At 39.2% G+C, this 15,176-nt stretch overlaps 1 long non-coding RNA gene across 16 annotated transcripts in view; it reads left to right on the top strand.

Moving 5' to 3' along the window:
- Positions 1-11,863, top strand: part of LOC102156270 — a 55,436-nt gene extending 43,573 nt beyond the window's left edge. For 9 of the 16 annotated variants that reach the window (XR_005358301.1, XR_005358304.1, XR_005358307.1 and 6 more), the window contains 6 exons: positions 1,586-1,625; positions 3,282-3,376; positions 4,856-4,922; positions 6,840-7,002; positions 9,702-9,850; positions 11,521-11,863. This is a non-coding gene — a long non-coding RNA (uncharacterized LOC102156270). Of the gene's footprint in view, positions 1-1,390; positions 1,479-1,585; positions 1,626-3,281; positions 3,377-3,960; positions 4,060-4,411; positions 4,549-4,855; positions 4,923-6,839; positions 7,003-9,701; positions 9,851-11,520 lie in introns of all 16 variants that reach the window. The other 7 variants (XR_005358312.1, XR_005358311.1, XR_005358314.1 and 4 more) reach the window with 7 other exon arrangements.
- Positions 11,864-15,176: the final 3,313 nt, after the last annotated feature.

A 15,176-nucleotide genomic window follows, 5' to 3' on the forward strand; every position in this document is an offset into this window, starting at 1 on the left:
TAAGGAATGTTTATGACCATACTAAACACAATGGGGTTTATAAATGAAGTACACATGTTCTTGTCCTCAAGAAATTCCATAAGGAGACAGAATACACATATACCCCTCTAAAATAGCTAAACAACAATGCAAAATTATTTATGTAATAATATGTGAGTTTACATGATTATGTGACAAAATGAGAGAGAGAATGTATACAGAAAATTAACAATAGACCAGGTTAGTTGTGGGAGTTTTTTGAAAAGGAGTTAGGCTTCTGTGGGCTCTGAAAGTTGAGAGAAATTGGGATAAGCACTCTAACGAGTAATTTTAAAATGTTTTCCCTTTAGGAGGAAGTAGCCAAACTGCCTTTCTCCATTCATGATAAATAAACAGATTAAATTTAGCTACTAATCCTATGAGTTTTTGCAGTTCTTTCAGAAATTGCAAAAGCAGAGCCTAGAAATCACTGGAACTGCAGCAGGACTGAGGAGCCATGCTTGTTTTAATACAGCTGACCTGGCATCTTAAAAGGTCATCACAATGTATTGGGTATGGAACATGTTGGGCAGTCTTAAGGAGATTCTGGAAGGTTGTAGATAAGAAGGTTTGGCAAAGACAAAGTCTGTGCTCAGTTACTGCTCTCCATAACTGCCTCCCAGGCAACTACCTACTCCATTGTAAGTGTCAGATGGCAGGGCCTATCAAAGATCAAACTCTTGTCCCCCTTTAATACACACACAAGGAGGTGAGGTCCCAGAGGTATTTGTAGAATGGGCAAATAAATGAGCTGAGCACAGACAGAAAGAAAACACTCAGCCATGCTGCCATTCATTCATTCAAATATTCATTCAACATTATTTATTGAAAGCCTATTATGAACCTGGAACTACACAAAGCATAACCCTCAGAGCTTAATAAGTTCTGTGGGAACTAGAGACCATAAAAAATAATGTCCTGTATAGAGCAAAATGGAGCAGGCTCTTCAACAAAGGATAGTAGGAGGGATTTTTAAAAGAGGAAACAAGCAGAAATCATAAAACCAGAAAAAGTGGACCAGGTGGGAGAAGTCTAAGATAGAAGATAGCATAGCTCAATTGAAGAACTACAAAGAGGCCAAGTAGCTGAAGCTAGACTAAGGGAGGAAACAGATAAATCAGCTGAGGATAAAGAAGAGATAGGGGCAGATCACTCAGAAACTTGTTCAGGACTTTGGATTTTTGACCCAAGAGCAAAAGGAAGCTATTTAAACTTTAATAATGATCCAATTAAATACAAGAGTACATTCCTTCTGCAGAGTAGAGAAAAGCAGCTCCCAGATGAATTCACCAAAACTCTTAGAAGACCAATGATAATGGAAATTTTCCTTGTCCTTATTTCTTTGTTTATTCTTTTTCTCCCTTTGTGGTAGCCTCCAGCCCCAGAACTGAACTGCAGAGCTTACCACAGTGTGTGCATGCCGGTGATCTAAAATAAATTTTGAGGGCTGTGTATCAGAGGTAATGGAGTACACCAAAGAATAACAAGGGCATTGGTGCAGATATGTAAAGGTTGTGTTTTGACTGATCATTTCACCTTACTAAACCCCAATTCTTTTTATCTTTAGAGTACATCTAGCAACACTCTCCCTACTTCCCTTATATAAGGTAAGGAGACATGAGATAATAGATGGTTTAGAGGCATAGTATTTTCAAAAGAACCATTTTCTTAGTAAACTACTAGTATTAAATAAGTAGGAAGAAAGGTCGGCTGCATTAGTGAGAAGTCAGAAGTACAGAATTTGGAGGAAGAGACACAATTTTGCTATTTTCAAGCACATGTGGTTGGTTATAACAACTAGAGAAAATTCTATTACCAATGGTATGTTATGGAGTTTCTCTTAAGGAACAAGCCACATTTCTTGGAAGATTGTCCTTAGTGCTTCTCTTGAGGTCATTGAGTGGCTGTGGGAAATGCATTTCAGCTTACATAGGGCCTTAAGAGTAGGGCAAAGTCTCCTGCTAGTGACAGGAATGGGAATTTGTCCCCAACAGGGAAAGAGGGAATAAGGAGAAGCAAAAGAAAGGGAGAAAAGGGGAGGGCAAAGATGGCAGAAAACTTTGCAGGGCAAATGTAATCTCTCCCTTTGACCAAGTTTTTAGTAAAGTCATCTAATTCATAAAACAGGAGTAACTTTATTTCCCTGGAAACAAGAGAAAGGGCCCATCACCACAATGGCTGCGGGAGGAAGATACAATCAGCAAGAGGAAGCCAGCCCCTGGAACTCCTAGAAGTCTGCATGATACTTTAGCCTTCCCAAAGCCATGGAACCAGCCCTTCAAATTGAGGTTGTTCATTCTCCAAAATCAAGGATGCCACTACTATCACCTTGGTTATAAGAGAAAGCAAAGGTTATTACAGAGTATGTTAAATGGACTGGCATCTTGGCAATGAGTACACTTTGGAAAGCTGCCAACTTACTTTAGATCAATTTTCTTACTCAGACTACACTTAAGGTCATCTTATTCACATCATCATTTTCTTTGGCAAACTCTTCCTTTATAGAATTTGGAAGGTTGCCTGCATCCCAGTTCCTTCTCCAAATCACATAATCCCATTATACATGAAATCAGAAGTGTTTGTGTTCATCCTTTAAGAGCCCTCAGAGTATAAAACAGCACATAACTTTACTTAGGGAGTGGCCAGCAATGGACTCACTGTCAGAAATGTGTGGAAGGAAGGGGACTTTGTGCTTCCTGCTAGCCAAGGGAGCATTCAGAGAAGGAAGACACATCTAACACCATATTTTCAGATTTGATTTTCAATATGGCATTTCCTTAGTAGTGTAAGATATTTAAGGACACTAGCTGTAAAAACTAACTTCATAGATTCAAGTCAATCTACCACTGGTTACTGGGTGAACTTTTACTAATCTCTTAACCTCTCTGAGCTTCAGCTTGATTATCCATAAAATGGGCATACTGACCTTGTAGAGTCACTGGAAAGTTGTGTATTTAAGTCCTTAGCACAGCGCCTGGCACTGCATAAACATTTAATAACTGGTGCCTATCTGTATTTCCACAGTTGTTAGTATCTTTAATATTTGAGCTCTTTGTCATTACTATTCACAGCTGGAATTGAATTTTAAAAAAACTATTGATAACCCAATTTTTACTAAACTAGTCTAAGCCAAACTTTAAAGAAAGTGAGGTTATGTTCACAGTTATATATTTGACCTTTTTTTACCTTGTTTTTCTTGGTTCTTCCTTTTCAAAACCGTATCATCAAAACTTGTTTGTCCTGTTGTCACATTCCTCTGCTAGGGAAAGAAGCAATCCTTTCCAGCTGAAGTTGTTGATGGCTGACAATGATATATGCATGGAATAATTTAGATGTAATCTTCATTCTTTATTCAAAGGTATGGGTTAAAGTGGACAAATGACTTGATTATAGATGCCATCTATCCCCTGACAGAGATGGAGCAAATTCATCTCTTATCCCTAGTTCTGCTCCTACTTAGTTGTACGACCTTGAGAAGGTCACTTAACATCACCAGTACTTACTTTGCTCATTAGTAATATATTAAGCAACATTGACAAGGTCCATTTTTGCTTTAATCCATATTACACTTAGTAAAATTGTAGAAGATAGTCTAGATTTGGATCTGCAATTAGAACGTATGGAGGAAAAGAACAGAGCTTAAAGATAGGAGATAAAGGGTTCTGAGCCCAATTATGCCCCTCCATTTTTATTGTGATGAAATTCTTGATTTTATTCCTGACTAAACTCTGTTTCTTCATTACCTAAAAAATAAAACAATTAAATTAGAGCTATATGTCCCAAAGTATTCCATAGGTGAACAAAACAATGGGGTCATACAAATAGATTCTCTTCCTGGAGGAATTAGAGAATGCTAATGTACACTGTGACTATTTAAGGGAAGTATTCTTTACAGCCTTTCTAAAACTTCTTTGACAAAAGAGCCACTTCTTTTTCCCACAGTGGCTCTTATTTCATGGAACACCCTTTAAAAAATATGGAGCCAGACAACGAGCAAAGTCCTTTCTAGGTCCTGTGAATTTGGGGTGAGGAGAGTAGAAGGTGAGGAAGATTTCAAACCATACAATTAATGCAGCCTCATTCAATGTCACTTTAGAGCACTAATGCTCCTCAAGAGTTAACACTGCCTTTTCCTGAGCCCAAATTCATATACTCAGAGGAGATTGGGCTCTGAAGGCACAATCCTTCCTGGGTTTTTTTTGTTTGTTTGTTTGTTTGTTTTGTTTTGTTTTGTTTTGTTGTATTCTAGATAGAAAGATAGGAAAAAATTCTGTGACATTGTAAAGTATTATAACCCTCTGTTCAGTAGGATCTTTTATAGTTCAGGTAAAAGCAATCTGGAAAATAGAAACTTTAAAAGAGGTGGGCTTTTTTATTTATTTTATTTTTGCAGAACTGGACAAGAGATTTGAGGGCTGTCACCTGTCTAATGCTGATAATTATCTGTGAAGACCTCTCTTGCTCTCTCAGATGAGTTCCTCCAGGTTTCAAAGAAACTCATTCCACAACAACTTGAAAGATAGAAAAGAGGTTGTCAGCTGCTAAAGTTGTTTGGCTCAAAATAAAAGATTCCAAGACTCAGTAAGAGAAGAAATGCCTCTCACAGGCCCTCTAAAACAATAAAAATCTAGAATAGTTAAAATCACAATGTTATTTCACATAAAGTATTTCATAAACAAACCAGTGGTTACATTTAAGTCTTTATCACAAATTTAGTGACGAGGGTATTAGAAAACCTATAATTTAAACACATTAATGAAAGAAATAGAACTAGAAGTACCAGAAGTAAAGAGACCTTAGAAGATTATCTATTTGACTTTCCTTTCTTATTTCAAAGAAGAAATCACTGCAGAGAGGAAAAGGGACTTCACAAAGGCACACAATAAATCAGTGTCAGAACCAAGGTTAGAAATCTTTATTATTATTAATTATTATTATTATTTTAATTGAAGTATAGTTTACATACAATGTTGTATTACTTTCATATGTACCACAGTGAATTGGCAGTTCTACAAATCTGTACGTTATGCAATGCTCACCAAGATTAATCTGTCACCACACAATATTACAGCACCATTGACTATTTTCCCTATGCTATATTTTTCATCACTGTCGCTTATTTTATAACTGGCAGTTAGTATCTCTTAATACCCTTCACCTATTTAGAAATTTTGTCTCTTTGGATTAAGCTAGGTTTGACAGGCACACACCTGAATATTTTATCTTAAAAAATATGATAAACTTTTGTTTTAGAATCATCACTATAGTTACCCATGGAAATACAGTCATTTAAATCTTCAAGGAACTGGGGCTCCTGGGTGGCTCAGTTGGTTGGTGTCTGCTTTTGACTAGGGTCATGATTCCTGGGATCAAGCCCCGTGTCCTGCTGAATAGGGAGTCTGCTTCTCCCTCTGGCCCTCCCCCCACCTCTGCAAGTGCTCTCTCTCCCTCTCTCTCTCTCTCAAATAAATAGTTTTTCGAAAAATAATAAATAAATAAATTTTCAAGGAACTTAACTACTATTCCTTTAAGAATAATAGCTTGAGCAATTAAAACTAATAAGCATAATAACAATACTTCTCTAATAAAATGTCACCTAGTGGAGCCTCAGAGACAGAACACAGTTCTTCTAAGTATTCCCCTCCAAGAGAATTACCTTTCTGGGCTCACATTTTAATCAATATCATTATCTTCCTGAGTGCTACATGATTAAAAATAACACTGACAATTGTCCTACTTTCAGAGCACAGCAGGGTTGATGAGACTTCACAAAACTAAGTTGGTTTATAAGAAAGGAGATACATGGGGTCAAATTGAAAACCATGGAGCTAAGAGCCCCCAAATCTTCACCCTCATTTTACTATAATGAACAACAAAAGACGAATTAGAAGAAAGTTTGTTTTGCTACTGCCTCTTTATAGTCTGGGGCATCTAAGTCTGCATGGAAGGTGGAGGTTGTGAAAGAGAGGACATCTTGTTAGGAACAGCCTACCTGAAAAAAACTTCCTGGAATCAGAAACCCTCAGGACTAAGAAACACCTAAAATGTTGTCTGGTCTAGTTCTTGGACTATGATGAGGTCCTCATGGATCCGGTTTAAAAACTCCACCAAGGTGGTAATGTGAACAGCCCTCATGGAAGAATGAATGAGCCAATTTTAAAAGCCCTACCTGGAAAATGAAAACAATGGATAGACACCAGGCAGGATGCTTCCTGTTCAATAGGAGAAAGAACTCTCAAAACTAGAAGTTGTCCAACATGAACCAAAAAGACTTTCCTCAGAAGGCTGAATAAGCATACATCAAGACTAGTCCCACTGGTTGCTGAATTTAAAGAGGATTAATAAGCAAACATATGGAGACCTGATATTTAAGAGAAATTGGTGTGGACTGTGTTGAATAGTGGAAGTTCAGGAATCTGTTCTTAGGTTGGTTCCCCTGGGAAATAGACTCAGAGAGGGAGATTTGGTTGCAGGATGTTGCCTCAGGATCAATACCTGCAGGCGAGTGAAGGAAGCAGGACTGGGCAAAGGGAGGTATTAAGCAATAATGCACAAGCAAGAAAGGCCTCCTCAGATCCCACAGGAGGTCTGGAATTAGATGCTTTTGTAGAGTTGTCCTGCCTTGAAGCAAGGTCTAGTCTACACCTGCAAACCAGTCCTGGCTTTGGGCTACCCTGGGGGGAAGAGGTGTAAACTTGAATTAGAAGACTTTATTGAGGATAATTCCAGGAGAGGAACTCACTGAGAGTCCCTCAGCTCTGAGAAGGATGTGGACAGCATAGAACAGCCTCTTTTACAGTCTTCTTTCTCTGTCTCTCTAGAACCTAACCAGGGAGTTATTCTTGTCATCCTCCGAGGCCAAATAACCCATAGCCTGGAGTTTGTTTACAGAAGAGTGTTCCTCAAGTCTCACTTGCTGACTGTAGTTTAGGAGGATGAGCATGCGCAGAACAATGTGGATTATATCATTAAGCAAATTATCAGGTGAGGCTTTCTCTAATGACTATTATAGAGATGACTCATTCAAGTCAGTCTGACAGTAGAACAGAAAAGTGTAGCAATGCAGTTTGAAACTGATAGAATTTAAGAAAAGAATGATTCTTAGGACATTTGCACAGACTTCAGTTTCTTTTATTCCCCCCAGCCCTTGATTATTATGAGCTATCAATATGAGGAAAGGTATACAAATAGGAGAAATGGGGACACTGTGTACCCAAAGGGAGGATTTCACATGAAGAGAAAACAAAAGCTAAGAAAGATCTTTGTAGTTCTATATAACTGTGTTTCCTGCAGCAGCTCAGGTGCTTCCCTCAGTTTTCCCTCGGCAATCCTGTGAGGTAGAGATGGCCACCCACATTCTGTAGATAAGAAACCTGAGGGGAGAGAAACTTAAATGATTTGCCTGAGGCCACACTTCAATTAGGTGACAGAACTGGGTTACTCACCCACATGTTTCTACCACAAACTATGATGCTCTGCCTTTTTTGTGCCAAAAAAATCCAGTTTTAATTTCATTCAATGTTTATTAATCACCTAAGTAGGCATTGAGTTAGAATTAGTGGATAATTCTTCAAAGGTATAAAACTGCATCCCCTTGGGTCCTGACCACAAAGCAGCCACAGGACAGGCTGAGAGTCACGTGACCTCCATGAGTGAGGAAGTAGTAGCAGAGTCCTGAAGGGACCCAGACAGCAACAAAAAGGAAAAACATATCCTTAGCACTATTAGGTGCCACTTACATGGCACTTCACAAGCAACCTCTTTCATCTTACAGCTCCCTGGAGAAGGTATAATTATTGTTCCTATTTAATAGACAAGTAAATAGAGACCCAAAGTGGTGAAACAAAATACACAATTAGTATGTTCTAGTGCTGTGACTAAAATCCAAGCCTGTGTGATTCATAAAGCCTAAGTCTTCTCTATGCCCCGCTGCTTAGGCAGGGAGCACTCCTAATCATCAGGAATGAGGAGAGTCTTTGTGTAAGAGTATTTGCCACAGACTAGGATGTCATTGTCCATCCCTCTGTTAGAATTACTCCTTTTCTCTATGTTAGTGTGGCTTAATGGTATTGTGGGTTAGACAAGTCTTCAAAAACTAGTATTAACTTTTTGCTAGGACAGGCACTCTGGATGGGGTCATAGGTATTAAAGAGTACTATCATTTACATGATAGCACTTTTGTGCTATTATTATTATACCATGTATAAGTGTTACTTCCTCAATTAAAATCCAGTTACAGAGGGATGGGCAATAAATGAAAGGGAAGGAAAAGGGGGATTTTTAAGATGGAATTAAGGAAAGCATAGGATTTGGAAAGATAAAAAAGAGGACAAGACATTCCAACAGGCAAACATTTGAATAAAATCTGTGAGATAGTGTCATGAGCTGAATTGTGTCCCCAAAATTCCTATGTTGAAGTCCTAACCGCCAGTAGCTCAGAATGTGAGTGTACTGGGAGATAGGAACTTTAAAGAGGGGATTAAGTTAAAATGAGGTCATTAAGGTGGAGCACTAATCCCATATGAGTAGAGTCCTGATAGGAAGTGGAAGAGACACCAGAGCACAGAGAGAAGGCCATGTGGGGGCACGGCGGGAAGGTAGCCATCTGCAAGCCAAGGAAAGAGGACTCAGGAGAAACCAAATTTGCCAGCACCTGATCTTGGACTTGAAGCCTTCAGAACTGTGAGAGAAAAAAATCTCTGTTGTTAAAGTCACCCAGTCTGTGGCATTTTGTTATGGTAGCCTGAGCAAGCTAATACAGATAGCAAAGTACAAAGTCTTTGTGAGGAAGGGTCCAAAGTGGCCACCTTCATAAAAAATCAGGAGGGATGGTAGAGAGATAAAATAGAAAAGGCAAATGGGATAGATCATAGAGAACTGTGTGTGCGTATACACATGATGTGCACCTTAAGGAAAATCTAGTTTTCAGACCAGCCATGAAGAGTAAGAAAGAAGTGAAAAAAAGAGTCCTCATCTATAGTTCTCCACATTGCAGAAATACTTGTAATGGAAGAGTCTACTGAGAATTTACTTTTCTTTCATGGCCACCTATAAAGTTACCTTGTCTAACCAAGTTTATGATTTTCCATTCTCTAACTGGTGCCTTTCTGGCCTAATTATTTTCATTTCTTTATTGATGCCATTCTCTACCTTATTTGTATATCCCAATTTTATTCTAAACCTTAGCTTTCTGAGGATTATGCAACTGCAAAATATATTGACCTGAAACTTTACTAAACAGACTGTCAGAGTTAGGAGAGCTTTCCAGAGTGTCTTGTCTAGTGCTCTTTATTCCCAATAAACAGAGTGAGGCCCAGAGAGGGAAGGGGCCTCCCAAGTTCACACACACGTACAACCACGCTCCAATGCCCTTGCTCCCAGTTTACCTGCTTCCTAGCTCACCTGGGCCCAGTTTTTGCTGAGATCAGAGCAGCTCCAAGCCGAATCACCTTTTCTCCACAGAGAATACCATTCCCCTGTGTGTAGATGGCAGAAGAGGGCATACAGAGTTTGGTGACTGACCCGAGGTCACATACCCAACCCTGAACAGAAGAACCCAGTTCCTCATTTCCTGTTCTGTCCCCTAACAGTTCCATTTTCTATATCCTGCAAGTGATTCTAGCATGAAATTTTAAATGGGAAAACAGAAACAATCAATGTGCCATTATTATATCCATTTCCAGTCCTGCAGTGGCCAACTTTCATCCAGGAGCCATCTGTGAGAAAATGTAATGGTCCCTCTGCTCTACTCCTCCACCTCAGAAGCTCTTCCTGCCTGTCAGTAGACTAGAGATAGAGCCATAGTCTGCTGAATTGGAGCAGCCTTTAGAAGGTAATCTAGACTTTCGCCTCCTGCAAATTGTCTTTGAGGTTCTGCTTAAATTTCAAATAGCAAGCTACTAACTTATTTATCAGGCAGCTTTTCACACTTTCAGTTAGTTGTTTTATTTTATTTATTTATTTATTTATTTATTTATTTATTTATTTATGATAGTCACACACAGAGAGAGAGAGAGAGAGGCAGAGACATGGGCAGAGGGAGAAGCAGGCTCCATGCACCAGGAGCCCGACATGGGATTCGATCTCGGGTCTCCAGGATCGCACCCTGGGCCAAAGGCAGGTGCCAAACCGCTGCGCCACCCAGGGATCCCTCAGTTAGTTGTTTTAAAGTGTATTTTTTAATGTAACCATCATAATCCAGAAACCCAGTTGATTCAGTCTCAGAGGGAGTTTATATTCAAAAAGTATAGTCACTATCCAAAAATAATGAGAAAGGAATTCTATTCTTCATTCATTTGCACTAAAGGGGACCCAAATACATCACAAAATCCTTTCTTCTCCCACCCTTTTCTCTCAGTATACTGCTGTTTGGTCACTATCTTCCCCTTTAAAAATTCTTCCTCTGCTCCCACTAAGGCTCCTTCCCTTCTCCCTTTCATTGCCCTCTCTTCCCAGCCCTTTATTAATAGATTGACTTAGCATCTCTCTCAGCAAGAAAGAATTATTCCTTTCACAAGAGGGAGAAATTGATCTGGCAATTTGGGGATTAACTTCTGTGGATTGTATGAAGCTAAGTCAATGTCTGCTAATTCCTACTAGTCCTGTTGAAGTGACTTGACCTCAGAGCCACTCTTCCACATGACAGTGCTTTAAATATTTGACAAAAAATCCTTAAGCCAGTAACCACACTCTTTTCTGTTCTCCAAACCAAACATGCCTGCTGTGAAGTTGTTTTTATTTTGGGCCTTCATAAGTGAATGTGATGTGAAAGTACTACATGGATGCAGTTAAAAGAACAGATGTTGGCATTGTTGTTAGCCAATATTAATTAAACACTCAAATATGAATTAAGTCAGCTATGCTGAGGATAAAGTGCCAAACAAAACTCTGTCCTTCAGGAATATACCTTCCTGTTGGGAGAGATTGAAAACTAATTAACAAACAAATAAGTATGTAAGATATTATATAGTGATAAAACACTAAACAAAATAAAACAGAGATAGAGCTACTAGGACTCGGGATGGAGTTACTTTCAATATAGTGTTCAGGAATGGCCTATGGAGGATGTGACATCAGAAGTGAGACCTGAATAATCTGAAGGTGGCAATCATGTGACCAACTCCAACTCCAGTGTTAAGACCTTCTGATGGTAAAATGGCTTTGTATGTTCAAGGGGAAAGCACTATGGTGAGAAGATTATGCATATCATCTCATGGTGGAGAGGTTGACTGCATAAGTAAGGGAAGTCCCTTTACTCTTAGGGGGTGAAAAACTACATGAGGACTTTAGACCGAGAATGATAACTGATTTTGTTTTTAAAAGCATGCTTGGCTGTTATGTGAAAAACAACTGATGGAAAGCAAGAGAGAAGGGCACAACACCAGGCAGGAATGGTCCAAGTGGGAGATGAAGGGGGCTTCAACTAAATTTGTAGGGGTGGACATGATGAGCATGGTTTGGTTCTGCGATATGTTTTAAACCAACTTGATCTTGGTTTTTCAGGGGAGCTGCCTTGGCCTCCAGTGAAAATCACACCCACACAGCCTTCCTAAAGTCTTCTGTTGCAGCCTCTGATGTCTATGGGCCAGTGTGAGTTGATATGCAAAATCCTCTCACCATGGTGCTTTCCCCTTGAACATACAAAGCCATTTTACCATCAGAAGGTCTTTGCGCTGGACTTTGAGTTGGTCACATGATTGCCATCTTCAGATTATTCAGGTCTCACCTCCGGAACCATCAAAATCCTAGAGAACACAGGCAACAACTCTGTGACATTGGCCAGAGCAACTTCTTTCTAGATATGTCTCCTGAGGCAGGGAAACAAAAGCAAAAATAAACTTTTGAGATTTCATCAAAATAAAAAGCTTTTCCACAGCAAAAAATTAATTATTATTAAAAATAAAAGGCTGATTGTAGACAAATACACACAGTGTTACCCCAATTCTTAGCATTAGAAAAAGAGTAGAAAGATATAGATATAAATAGAGATTCATTTCTGGATAGATACGTAAGAAAGTTTTCATATCCTTTAGGAGGAGTAGAGAAAAAAGAGACTTTTATCTTCTATTTCATGCTTTTCTGTGTATTTTTAGAATTTACTTCACCATATGCATTTTTAATTTATAAAATGAATAAATTTTAAGATCTTTTATAACATCTAAATTTTCTTCCAGGGTAAATTTGAGTCTAGGAATAATTAATGTAGTATGCATTGCTTAGTAGGAGTAGCTTTTGACATACATGACATTAGAGAAGAACCTGATTTTAAATAAAAACCAAACAAAAAGTGAGGCCATCTGTTCTGACTGGTCACCTGGCATACACTCTCCTCACCATCAGGAGTAAAAGCTGCAGGAAAACATTCTACCACCAGAAGCCCTGCGACTACCCAGAGCAGCACTGTATGAGATGAGCTGCCAGGATTATCCACAAGATAATTTCAGGGCAGAGAAATGATGAGGGAGGATGATAGAAACATACTTGAGAATTGCCAGAAGAGGCCAAAACCCTGATAGATCATGGGAGAACCTGAGGAAGGGCCCCATGACAAGGGATCTCTGAACATCTGGAGGTTGATGAAAAGATATAAGGTTGTTCCCAGGTGTATCTGCATGGTCCCCCAGGGGGTTTTATGTACATGGTCCTCTCAGCTAAGCCAGGCCAAGAACCTGTGTTGATCTCATTTAAGCTGTGACCTCCCTCTTCACTGAACATGTGTTTTGAAAAATCCTCATCTGCTACATGTCAAACCCATATTTGTAACACAATCAGCAGTCTCCAAAGGGGGCTGACTCAAAGCCAACTTCAAGAACAGAAAGAATTCGGCAATCCACCACAATAATGAAGAAGATTAGTGGCAGGGTGCTTTCCTGGTTGCCTGATTTCCTTTTTCCTTTCTGTTTTGTCTTCTCGTCTTATCAATAACCATCACATATTTGGTGACTAGAGAGCCAATTTTCTGATAAATAGCGCATGTCATGAGAAATGATAGATCAACATTAGAAAAATAGGTTTTTGTTCATTCATGGAAGCTCCACACAAAGTACTATTCGGTAAGTGCCCATCCTTCAATATGTCACATGCAGTCACTGATAACCAGAGTTGCTGTAAACCTTGGGACATTTTGCTCTTTCATTCATTACATGTAAGCTCGACCAGATTAATTAACTTCATTCTAACTTGCTTTGTCTGTCCCTAATAGGATATTAGACAAGAGTGGCAATCCACGGAAGAGAAAGGGATGTAAAATACAGAGTGGTTCCCATTAGTTTGTTTTGCAAATCCTAATCTCTCAAAGCAAGCAAGATCCTGACATATATGGCTTTCCTTTGCTCACAGCCAGCATCACTAATTCAGCATAACAGCACTTTCCCTTACCGCTTCTAGATGAGGCCTCAGAGCTTCAGGCAACTACTTGAGAACTGACAGATAAGCTAGACTATCTTCCATCCCGGCAGCTGCTCCAGCCAGGCTTTTTCTTTGGATCCTATCCATGGTTTAGGACCCAAAGATATCAATTTCTCTTACACTGTACAGTGTGGTGTGTGCAATGTGGTATATCACGCCATTACTAATGGGTGACTACGACTGCTGAGGAATTTGCATAGAATAATACATCCTTATGCTGAACAGAAGCTAAGGAAGCTAAACTTTGTTCATGGATCATCCTTTGTCACTGGAAGTCTGAAAATCTGTGGGTTCCTCATTAAATCATTTCCTTGAGACTTTCTGAAGAGTTTAAAAATAACTCAATACAGGCAAAAGAAAATTTAACTTCCATCTCTATGCACTCCTTTTCCATGTTTCTTTTCAAAGGAAGGGGGAGAATTGCTAACATAATTGGTCAGAAATCAAGAAATAATTGTGCCATGAATATTAATAGGTTAGAGACCTTAACCCTTGTTCTGCTCCTCTCTCTATGCCTTCCACTACACACAGCTTTTTTAGTAAGTCAAATGAGGCCTTTCCTTGGCAGGACTTGTGAGCTGCCTCTCCTCTTCTTAAACTTCATAAAACTTTCACTTAGCTGAGTCAGGGTTCTCCTTGGAGCCTAGCCATCTCTCCTTGCATGCCAAATCATGCTGGACATTGTGCTAGATTAGAATTTTATTCATTTCAGCTCCTTTCAATTAACAAAAATATTTTGAGCACCAACTATGTGCAAGCATCATAGTGGGTGGTAGGCATTAGCCATGCATAAAGTATAGAAAAATAGATCTTATATTCTTTTAATAAGTAAAACCTAGTGCTTTGGAAAAAAATTAAAGCATGCAAGTGGGATAGGGAATGGAGAGGTGAAAAGAACTGTTCTGATTTCAAGTAGAATGGTCAGGAAAGCCCTCAGTGAGAAGGTGACAGTTGAATTACACCCAAGAAAGCAAAATTCCAATCATGTAACTATTTTGAGAGAAGAAGCACTACAGATATGGAAAGAAGCAAAGGCAAAGAGCAGGGGGCATGACTGGGTGTCTGAGGAGCTGCAAGGAGGTCAAGTGGCTGGAACAGAGTGAGCAAAGTGAAGAGTAATAGGAGATGAGATCAGAGTTATGAGGTGGATGACAGGGGGCAGATTGCTTGAGGACTTGTGGGTCATTGTGATAACTTTCTATTTTACTCAGGATTAGGGGGAATAAAGAAGAGCTGTGTTAGATTCCTATTACTGCTATTACAAATTACAACAAATTTAACAGCTTTAAACAACAAATTTGTTTCTTTACCATTTTAGAAGTCAGAATTGCAAAATCAGTTTTACTGGACTGAGGTCAAAGTATTGGCAGGGATGATTCTTTCCAGAGGTTGTGAGGAGAGAATCTGTTTCTTACCTTTTTTCAGAGTTAGTGGCCCCTGTATGCCTATGCTTGTGGTCCCTTCCTTCATTTTCAATGAACGTGGCTTCAGTCTCTATTTGCATTATTATATCATCTTCTCCCTTGACTCTATTTCAGCTCTCTCATAAAGATGGTTGCAGTTATATCAGATCCCCCAAAAATCCAAGAGTATCTCCTCAGTTCAAAGCCCTTAATGTATTTATATGTGCAACATCTCTTTTTGTCATATATGGTAACATTCACCGGTTCTGGGGATTATGACATGGACATATTGGAGGGCATTATTCAGCCTACCAGCAGGTATCCCTGCTTTCCAAAAGATTGAGTTGT

The sequence above is a fragment of the Canis lupus genome, chromosome 4, assembly GCF_011100685.1.
Source record: "Canis lupus familiaris isolate Mischka breed German Shepherd chromosome 4, alternate assembly UU_Cfam_GSD_1.0, whole genome shotgun sequence".
Taxonomy (NCBI): domain Eukaryota; kingdom Metazoa; phylum Chordata; class Mammalia; order Carnivora; family Canidae; genus Canis; species Canis lupus.